Source organism: Vulpes lagopus, chromosome X (assembly GCF_018345385.1).
Source record: "Vulpes lagopus strain Blue_001 chromosome X, ASM1834538v1, whole genome shotgun sequence".
Lineage (NCBI taxonomy): Eukaryota > Metazoa > Chordata > Mammalia > Carnivora > Canidae > Vulpes > Vulpes lagopus.
In genome coordinates, this window is record NC_054848.1 from 19,479,661 (window position 1) to 19,491,012 (window position 11,352).

An 11,352-nucleotide genomic window follows, 5' to 3' on the forward strand; every position below is an offset into this window, starting at 1 on the left:
AAATACTAAGCTGCTCAGTGAAAGGGGGCTATCGCCTGGCATTCCTTGTTTTGGTATCTGTTCTGTCTTCCTAAATGTCTGTTCTGCCTTCCCTAAACCAGTGGGATCCTGTACTGTACTACTGAATACAAGAGAGCTTTGGGATTTATTGGTGGCTCAGAGAACATGCTATGAAAAGTTTCCAGAGTCCAGGGCCCTGCTGGGATGATAAGTAACTAGAAGAGAGAAGCTGGCAAACATAAAAAGGGTTAATTAAAACACAGAGAGCCTTGTGGGGAAAGAAGGCATTTTGAAGACTGTGTTGTGGAAAGTGGGCCTCTTTGAGGAAAACAATTACATGCTGACTGTGGTTAAATACGTGAATAAATTAGATTAACCAACCGAGTTACAATATAACTCTTTGTTTTCTCGTTCTTCTTAGAGTTTAGCCTAAAAATCCAGTGTTGTCACATGGAAGCTTTTATGAAGGTCATGTCCACTCTCAAGAAGCCCCTCACGTTTAAAATACAGAAGCTGATGCACCACAGTATCAGCCCACTGAATGCTTAGCTGAATTGCAAAGACACCTCTTGAAAACCTAAACCGTAAAACAAATCTGCAAAGCTTGAAATCCTTAGGCAAGTAAGAAAACGTGTTCTGGGAAATTTTATGAAAGGAAATAGAAGACAATGGTAAAACCAGAAAGTGGGGAGAAAGATAGCTTCCTGTAAAGATAACTTTAGGGCAGCCCGGGTGGCTCGGTGGTTTAGTGCCGCTTTCAGCCCAGGGCCTGATCCTGGAGACCCGGGGTCGAGTCTCACGACAGGCTTCCTGCGTGGAGCCTCCTTCTCCCTCTGCCTGTGTCTCTGCCTCTGTGTGTGTGTGTGTCTCATGAATAAATAAACAAAATCTTTTTTTAAAAAAAAGGATGACTTTAAAATTACTATTTTACTAAAATATTATGCCTGACATAATCACTTGGGAAGAAGAATATTTTGGACCTAAGGACTTGCCAATTATTATATCACATAGGATATTTCAGGGTTTTTCCTCTGTGTGTGTTCTAAAACAACTATTTGCTAAGTGTATTATGTTCCTCAAAAAACTTATAATACCAAAATTTCTGAAACTATTAAAATGGGAAGTAGCTGGGTTTGTCTGTGTACAGGCTTATGACATCCTGCTACTAATCCTGCCACGGGGTTGAGAGTAGAGCTGTGGTCTGTCACTGTCCAAACCAGAGCCTAAGATCATCAGCTGCTTGGATTCCATGGGGCAGCCTCTCCAGGGAAAGAAAGTAGACTTTACACAAAAAAGCAGAAGCAGGAAATCTGGGTGGCTCAGCGGTTGAGCGTCTGCCTTCCACTCAGGTTGTGATCCCAGGATCCTGGGATCGAGTCCCACATCGGGCTCCCTGCCGGGAGCCTGCTTCTCCCTCTGCCTCTCTCTCTCTCTCTCTCTCTCTCTCTCTCTCTCTCTCTCTCTCTGTGTGTGTGTGTGTGTGTGTGTGTGTGTGTCTCATGAATGAATAAATAAAATCTTTAAGGAAAAAAAAGGCAGAAGCAACAATTCAGAAGCAGCCTAATGACTTCTGCTTTATACCCACTCTACCCCATCCCATGAGTCCCATTTGCATTGGGCCTCGAATGGATGACACTTAACCACTGTTCCTTGAGACAAGGGAGCTGGCTCTGTTCTGAGAACCTGGCCCCCGTCTCCTGTAGGAGAAGTGGCTTCCGCCCTGACTGTGGCTGGCTCAGCCTCCTGTTCAGGCTCTGCAGGCGACCTTGCCTGCTCCTAGAATTCTGTTTGCTTGACTGGCTACATCTTTGTTTTCTTGTTTCATCATCTCTTCCCATGGATTGTCACCTCTGGGTGACCCTATGCATTATTCTCATCCCTTTTCTTTGGGCCGCCAGTCTAGGCTTCAAGCCAGTCAGCTGTTAGCCACAGCTCAGAAGGAGAGTCCCACAGCCTTACCCAACATCCTCCCTCCATCATCAATGCCTTGCTTGCCTCACCTAAGGCCACCAAATGCCCTTCCTCAGAATGTTCTCCCAGCATCCCATTCTCCCATCACCTCTTTCTTGTGGCTCACATCTGCCCAACAAGTGTTTTAATAGTTTCCAGATGGTTATCAACATAATAGTTAATAATAAGAGCTAACCTTTAGTAGGTACTGCCCAGGAACCAGGCACTACATTTGGCACTCTGTGTACATTTTTTTAAAGATTTTATTTATTTATTCATGAGAGACACACAGAGAGAGACAGAGGCAGAGACACGGGCAGAGGGAGATGCAGGCCCCACGCAAGGAGCCTGATGCGGGACTCAATTCCGGGACTCCAGGATCACGCCCTGGGCCAAAGGCAGGCGCTAAACCACTGAGCCACCCAGGGATTCCCTCTGTGTACATTTTTAATCCTATTCTTGCCAACACACCACAGAGGAAAGTACTATTACTGGTTTCTTTTTATAAGAAGAAACTAAGCCTCTGACAGGTTAAGTTGCCTAAGGCCAGACAACTAGGCCTGGAAATCAAACTCCAAAACCAAATTTCTCAAATCCTGCAGATTCCCTGCCTTACTCTCAAAGTACCTCATATTCCCTATAAGAATGATTGAATTTGGTATTTCATCTGGATTATACCCTAAAGATTGATCGGTACACGCATTTTCTAGATCATCAAAATCGGTAATTCTCAGTACCGGCTCCAGGTGAGAATCACCTAGAAAGCTTTTAAGAAATACTAATGCCCCACCCTAAAAAAACTCCTAATTTAATTGTATTTGCATCTGCACTTCAAAGTGAAGCCAGGATGGAGAGCCACTGATCTAGATGATGACCTCGCAACTGAATCCTAGCTGTAGTTGTGAACACAACCATTTCAGTTTGTGTTTACACTGCTCACCTTAGCACCATGTCATTAACAAAGACCAAGTCCCACCACACAGCATGAAGGAGAACCTTCTAGAGAGTTTTTAGAGAAAAATCACAGAATTGTGTCATCCAAGTACATACAAGGCTGAAACCAAAAACATCCACCCCAGCCATCAGTACTATGTTCCTTTGCAAGCAACAACTTCATTTGATCAAAATATCTTCCCTCATATTAAATCAATGTTGTTCATTTGAATTTTATTAGTTTGGTCATTTTTTTCAGATTTGATTTGTAAATGTATATTGGTTTTACAGTTGTGTAGGAGCTATGAATATAAAATATATCTTGTTTTATGTCTATAGTAATATAATAAAAGTAATTTCTCTAGGGGCCTGTGTGAATTCTTTTTTTTTTTACAGATTTCTTTTTTTCTATTTAAAAAAAATTTTAGTTAGTGAACGAACATGCAGTGCAATATTGGTTTCAGGAGTAGAATTCAGTGATTCATCGCTTACATACAACACTTGGTGCTCATCACATCAAGTGCGTTCCTGAATACCTACCCCCAATTTCGCCTATCCCTCACCCACCTCCCTCCACCAACCCTCAGTTTGTTCTTTTTTCTTTTAAGTAGACTCCACACCCAATGTAGAGCCCAACTCAAGGTTTGAATTCATGACCCTGAAATCAAGACCTGAGCTGAACTCAAGAGTCAGACGCCTAACCAACTGAGCCCCCCAAGCAACACTGTTCTCTGTCTTTAAGAGTCTCTTGAAGTTTGTTTCTCTCTTTTCTTTTTCTCCCCCTCCCTTATGTTCCTGTTTTTTTTTTCTTCTTAAATTCCACAGGTGAGTGAAATCATACGGTATTTGTCTTTCTCTGGCTGACTTATTTCACTGAGCCTAATACACTCTAGCTCCTCCACATCACTGCAAATGGCAAGATTTCATTCTTTCTGATGGCTGAGTAATAATCCATTATATATATATATATATATATATATATATATATATATATATATATATCACATCTTCTTTATCCATTCATCAGTCAATGGACATTTAGGTTCTCTCCAAAGTTTGGCTATTGTTGATAATGGTGCTATAAACATGGGGAGTGCATGTACCCCTTCAATTCTGTATTTTTGTATCCTTTGGGTAAATACCTAGTAGTACAAGTGCTGGATCATAGGGTAGTTCTATCTTTAACTTTTTGAGGAAGCTCCATGCTGTTCTACAGAATGGCTGTACCAGTTTGCATTCCTACCACCAGTGAGAGGGTTCCCCTTTCTCCACATCCTCATTAACACCTGTTGTTTCTTGTGTTGTTAATTTTGGCCAAGAATTCTTTCCTTGAAAAGGGGTCTGTGTTAAGTTCAGGACACACCGCCATAACCATAATGCAAAACTGCCTGCTTCAGCATGGTCAATAAAACAGGGTGTCAGAAATAAAAACTTTACGGGGCACCTGGATGGCTCAGTGGTTGAGCGTCTGCCTTTGGCTCAGGTCAGGGTCCTGGGATGGAGTCCCCTGCCGTGCTCCCCGCAGGAAGCCTGCTTCTCCCTCTGTCTATGTCTCTGCCTCTCTCTGTGTGTCTCTCATGAATAAATAAATCTTTAAGAAAAAAAAGAAGTAAAACTTTACTGATTGGGCCTCAACTTGATCAGATTCAGGTTTGATTTTTTGGCAAGAAAATTTCACAGATGATTTTTCCCCCATCAAGATGCATATAATGTCTAGTTGTCTGTTTTTGTGATGCTGGCAGCTATTAATATCAACACCTTCTAGGTCCACTGATTCACCAGAAGTTGCAAAATGGTGATATTCTATTTCCATCATTCTTTCTTCGTTTATTAGCTAAAATATTTCTATACAAAGAGTGCTCTCCCATCTTGTATTTCATTACCATGAGGTACAGTTCACTCAGCAAGGGCAGGATAACTACTTGATTCTTCTCTTTATTTACTAATTCTCAAGAGGATGGATGGGCTTCCCCAGCATCTTTCCATTAGCACTACCCCACACACACCACCAAGTATCATTATTAACTCATGGACTTTAAACATTTCTGTGTCTTAATGCATTGTCCTTATTTTTCTTATTGAAGCTCAGATTGCCCTAACTGTTCAGTGAGAGCTTCTTCAGGTTGGCTTCAGAGTCCTTTGGACATGACCCCAGAAGCTCTCATTAGCTTCCTCGCTTTTAAGATGTCTCAGGTGCATCTTGTACATTTCCTATCTTAGATGTGACATCAGCAGCCAGGTAATCCCGAGCTTCAGAGGTTCCTAGAGAAGCAACATTTATTGGGAGCAACTGTGTTACCTGCTGTTTTGATAATGACAAGGACACAGCATGGAGAGCCTTCTAAATGGGGGCTGAGGGGGGTGGCATTTTGCTTCTGGCTTGGCTCACAGAGGCTTTCATCAGCTCTCTCCTTCCACCTGGTCACTTATACCGCTTTCTTTCATCCAGTGGCTCAATAACAACAACAATAAAAGTGATTTTCAAGAGGCAGTTTGGGTCTGGTGGAAAGAACAGTCCACTTGGAGCCAAAGGGAACTGGATTAGATCCTGGCTTTTCTTCATTACAGTTGCTATTCATAAATGAGATGATGCATATGGACCTGCGGGATGCACGTCATTAATATATGCTATGTGAGCTACTTGTCGGAACCTATGTTGAGCATTTACTATGTGCCAGATGTTGTGATTTTGTTACTCCATTAATCTTCACGACAACAGCGTAGGGTAGTTGAAGGTGGTGCTTTGGCATTAAGGATTATTTTGAGCTAAAGGCATTTGAAAAACAGCAGATGCAAGAAGAGCATTCTTATCTTCCCTGTTCTTTCTGCAAATGGGAGATAAAATTCCCATGTGCGAAGTTGCCCTCCCTGTACCAGTAGAAAAGAAACAGTCTTCCACAGGGAGTCAAAGCCAGAATTCTGTACAAACAGAATTTTTAAAAATAATCCTTCTCTTCCTTTAGCCTCCCCATCTATTTTAGCTACTTTTCTACAATTGCCTCTTTGTTCAACCTAGTTTAGAAGCATTTAGGTTTTGCCCCTTCTTTGGATCTTCGTTTCCTGATGAGGGCTCCCAGGTCGGGTAAAAGTTATACTAAATAAATGTATACACTTTTCGCCTGTTAGTCTGTTTTATGTTAATTAGATCCTCAAGCCCAGACAAAGACCCAGAGGATGAAGTTTTGCCTCCCCCACCTATTCCAGAGGAGTGCTGGTAAATCAGCTGGAGGTGGGGGTGGCGGCCACCATTTGTGGAAGTTGCCGGTTAACACAGTGTCAATACTTCCACCAAGGCTGATTTGAAGCTACCAATAGTTTTAACAACTGGCTTGCAAAATTCCTGAATATTTAACAATAGGCTCTCCCAAGCCAGTAGGAGCCTGCTTCAGCACACCACTGAATCAGGCCCACTTTAAAGATGAGGAAACAGAGGCTGAGGGAGATTGAGCAACCTGGGTTCACCCTGGGCACGCAGGTCTGGGCTGTCAACCGGGTTTGTGCCTCCACAGCTCCGCACACACGTGCTTTCTCTACCACACACTTGCCCCTTCTCTAAGCAGTTGGTCCATATACTTTGGCCTCGGATTTACTTATTTATGCTTTAGGCATAACAGCATGACCCAAATGTTTACCTCCTTGCTGTTAACATTCTGTGAGCAGAGACCATATCCCATAATCTTTATATCCTCAGGGCCTCATTCCATGCATGGCACACAGCGGGCACTTGATAAAATAATTTATTTCATTAAGTAAATGAAATAAACCAGCCTCAGTTTTAGAGGGAAAGCAAGAGAGAGAATCAACTTTAATGTTATTCTTTACTTGTAATAGGCCCCCATTTTGAGAGTCACAATTTAATTGGGAAAAAAAAGAAAGTTCATAATTATAAAGCACTCTTAAGCCTTAAAACAAAGTCATCCTTTTGTGCACGAGGAAGGTAGTGTGTAGGGGGGTGAAGCAATTCATTCCATGTTATACAACCAAAAGGCAATGGGGTTGAGACATGAACTGGTAGCCAGGCTCCAGATACTGCTCACAAACCATAGCTCATCATCTAGTGTAACCATATGTGGTGGCCTTTGGTCATTAATACTGGTGGTGCTTGAGACCTCAGCCTGTTTCTTTGCCACCTGGAGAAGGTCTTTCCTGTGCCTAGATTAGGTGTGAAGGAACCAGGGGGAATGTGGGCTTCCTATCAACTGCTCCCTGCCTCAACACTCCTCAGCCAGCCCTGCATGAAAATTCAACCTTTCCACAGAAGACCAGCTTCAAGACAAGGCAAGTGGCTCAGGAACCATCCATTTCACTTTTTCTTCCTCAAATTATATGTGAGTTCTGTTACTAGAAACAAAAATGTGCTCTCCTAAATTTTCCACATGGGCCTCCAAGGAGTTGAAAAACAAAAATCATTTTCCAGTTTCTCTGGCTTCGAGCCTGATTCCAGGACGTGATCCAACACTAATCACCATCCAAATGCCTGTCAGCAAGACAGTCGCTATGCACTCTGGCATATAGTACTGAGGCAGTCTTGTGCAATGTTGTTAAAGCATTATGTTATAATTATACCCCGGCCTTGTTTCCTGCACATCTCGCAGATGCTTATCCACCAACGGGGTGTTAGCTGACAACCACTCTAAACAAGTCTGGACAAAAGAAATAATAGCGGTAACCCCAAGGAACTTCTGAAAGAATATGCAGCTAATGTTCCAGAATGTTCGGCCAGTTCAATACTTTCTTACAGGCAAGTCAAATGTCAGACAACATTTCGACCTTCTCTTTTCTGCCTTTGACTGCTCTTTGGGCTGTCCTGTCCTGTCCAGAACAATGTCACTTAACTCCTCTACACCTTAAAATATGTCAACTTAAAACATGAAACACTGGGGGAAATTCTTACCACCCCTCAGCCTCAGAACCCAACACTACCCCACCTCCCAGAGAAGCTAAAATGCTTCTCTATGAGGAGTGGTGTATGCACACTGTTTGTTAGAAGTGCTAAAGAAGTGCTACCTACCTACTATCTTATTGCTCCTCTTCTGGGATGGAAGGGAAAGGGTTATGCCAGGGTCATGGACACTCATGGTCGTGGACACTATGGTTTCACGTCAGACCGGATGGAACTCTGGGGAAACGTTCCCACTGAAATCCAGGGAAGTGGTGAAGAGAAAGATCCTGAGGGAAGAATCTAGGTGGTGGTGTGTGTGGCTTACATTCTTGTCCATGTTTTAAGAGGTTTCCAAGCAGGTTTTAATTAACCTTCAGCTGAAACTTGCTAAACAAGTTTTGCAACCCAGGTTATTGTGTTAGTATTTTTCCGGGTGTATTGTCCTAGGTTTGAATTTCATGAACTTTATTATTCTAGCTACAACTCAATGGCAAAAAGCAAAGTGTACGTTTTAAAACCTAGGTATTTCCTTGGTAATGACTTGGAGGAAAGAAGGATGTCTTCATGAGATTTGGACCAAAAAAGGAAATGAAAATTTTAAAGATGATATTTACGAGTGATAAGATGAAACCAAAACTATTTAAGAATATACCTTTCTTCAAGTGAAATATACAGTCTTTTGGTTCAAATGATAACTTATTTGAGACTTAGCTTTTAAAACAAACCCTTAGCTTCCATATGCTCCAAATGAGGTAGAAGGGAAGGGAGGCTCAAGAGACAAGTTGACCAAAGTAAAGCCATTTTGGTTTTAGGTTGATACTTAACCTAAAAGCAACTCAGGTGGCTCAGTGGTTGAGTGCCTTTGGCTCAGGTCATGATCCCGGGGTCCTGGGATCGAGTCCCACATCGGGCTCCCCAGGGAGCCTGCTTCTCCCTCTGCCTATGTCTCTACGTCTCTCTGTCTCTTATGAATAAATAAATAAAATCTTAAAAATAAAATAAAAGTCAGCAGGTCATGAAAAGAGTTACAAGCTCCAACTCATGGAAGACCACAAGACCCTATTCCCTCTGGCAGTAAAAGCCACATAGGCTGGGCATTCGTTTTTTTTTTTTTTTTTAAGTAGGCTTCATGCCCAACATGGGGCTTGAACTTATGACCTGGAGATCAAGAGTCCCATGCTCTACTGACTGAGCCAACCAGGTGCCCCTAGGCTAGATATTCTTAAAATTGCTCCCTATGGGTAATTCCACAACCCTAAGACAATGGAAGAACTAACCACCCAATGTAAATGATAAGCCCAAAATTAAAGAGTAAGTCCTTCCCTATATGGTTAGCTAACTTAAAAGAAAAACTTATAAAACCCTTCAGTAGAGGCAAAGGGGGGGGGGTCCTTTTCCCATCTGGGAAGAGAGACCACTACTTTGTGAAACAGCTCCTTTCTTACTTCTATACTTTATAATTCTATACCTTATACATCTTTGCCCTTTTCTTTAAAGATTTGCTCTTGGGCAGCCCGGGTGGCGCAGCGGTTTAGCGCCGCCTGCAGCCCAGGGCGTGATCCTGGAGACCCTGGATCGAGTCCCACGTTGGGCTCTCTGCATGAAGCCTGCTTCTCCCTCCTCCTGTGTCTCTGCCCCTCTGTGTGTGTGTGTGTTTCTATGAATAAATAAATAAAATCTTTAAAAAAAATAAAGATTTGCTCTTAAATTCTTTCTCAGGCCTGAAGCCCTCCCTCTCAGGGCCTCCACCGTTAGGCATCACAACCCCTAGGAGACAAATTCAGAAGGCTTTCTGTTTCTTTCTGGTCTACTTCATCAAGTCCTACATTTCAGAGACTAAAGTACCACATGATCTTTCTGCAACAATAGCCACTGAATAATAATCAGTCTGTCCTCAAAGAGCCACTGAGAAGAGTAGGCTTTGAGGAAACTCAGAAATCATCAAAAGATGTAGGATGCTGCCCAAGAGGCCTCCATCCCAGAGACCTTAGAATAATTTCTTGACATGATCAGTCATTCTCTATGGACTGACTTCATCAGTCATTCTCTATGGTCATCTCTATAAGCCTCTGCCTCAAGCACAGAGGAGTCACCTAGCTCAAAGCCTTCAAACTGAGAAACATTTGCCACTTGAGGTACGAGGACTTTTCAGGGTACTGAGTTTTAGGAACTTGGCTTCCAAACTTCAAATTCCATATATACTCTTTATGAAAATAATCTGCCTGATAATGACTCTGGTGAAGAGGTCAGTCTTCATTCCCCTTGCCTAGCTCCACTTTCATAGTTGCCCTTCTCCCACCTGACAAAATAAAGGGTATCTCTCATCACCCCCCTGAATCCTAGCATGGTGTGCTACCTTAAACTATAAAAACCTCTAGGCAAGAACCCAGAGAACAATTCAGCAATGCACAGATCCAAAGGGAAGATCTCCTTGAGTATAAGGCCATCGTGGCGGGGGAGGAAGAATAATTTTCCCTCTACCCTTCTAAGTTCTTGGCTGAGACTCCCTAAAATAAAAGATTAACAAGAGAAAAATAAACAGAAGTTTAGTAACATGTATACTTCCCATGTACATGGGAGAGCCCAAGATAAATGAGTAACTCTCCGAAATGGCCCCACCACCACCTTAAATACCATCTCCAGCTAAAGACAAAAGAAGATGCTGGGGCAGGGGCGGGGTGGGGGTAGTTATGGGAGACTATCAGGCCAAGCGCAGGATACAAAGGCATGGTTGTTATGCAGGTTTGTCTTTGCTTTTTCCACTGATTAGAGTTTCTAGAGATTTATAGTCATTCTTTTCTTCCTGGTACAAAGAAAGAGAGAGAGAGAGAGAGAGAGAGAGAGAGAGAGATGTTCTTACAAATGGAGATCTCCCTTATAAATGTAAATGTTTCTTACAAAAGGGTAATTTCTAGTTGATTTTCAGAGCTTCTCCTGTGTCTACTGTCTCTCTCTCAAAAAACAACAACAACAACAACAACAGCTCAAGATAATCTTTATGCCAAAGAGACCTATTTTGCGGTGACATTCTGCTCCACTTCACCAGCTTCTCAGATTGCTTAGAAGCACAGAACAAGGTTTTATTTCAAACTCCACAAAGGAAGAGTCTCCTAAGCAAGCCAATTCAAAGATTCTCTCTTGGTAGAGATGTCAGTGGTATAATACAGAAACTACTAGTTAAAGAGCATTAGCAGTCATTCAGCTGTGGGTAAGCATAACATTCCATGAAGAGACTGCTCAAGAATTTGTCAGGATTGGATTGTTAATTACCTTCCAGAAGAGTCTGCAAATTACATTAGACATAAAAGTTCTATCCCCAACCAGATTTAGGGTAATTGTCTCTCTCAAGACCTAAAAAGAAATGGATAGAAATTGCAACTTATTTTATCCAGGTGACAAATTGCTTTATCTAAGCAATTAGAATGAGATAATATTTCATGTTTACTTGAATTTAAAAATGGAAGTGAGATTTTCTTTGAAGATTTCCATTCCCCTTCACCTAATTAGCTCCTATCTCTCCTCAGGGCTCAGCTTAAACTGTCACTTCCTCAGGGAAGCCCTCCCAGACCACCACCCACCCACCTCCT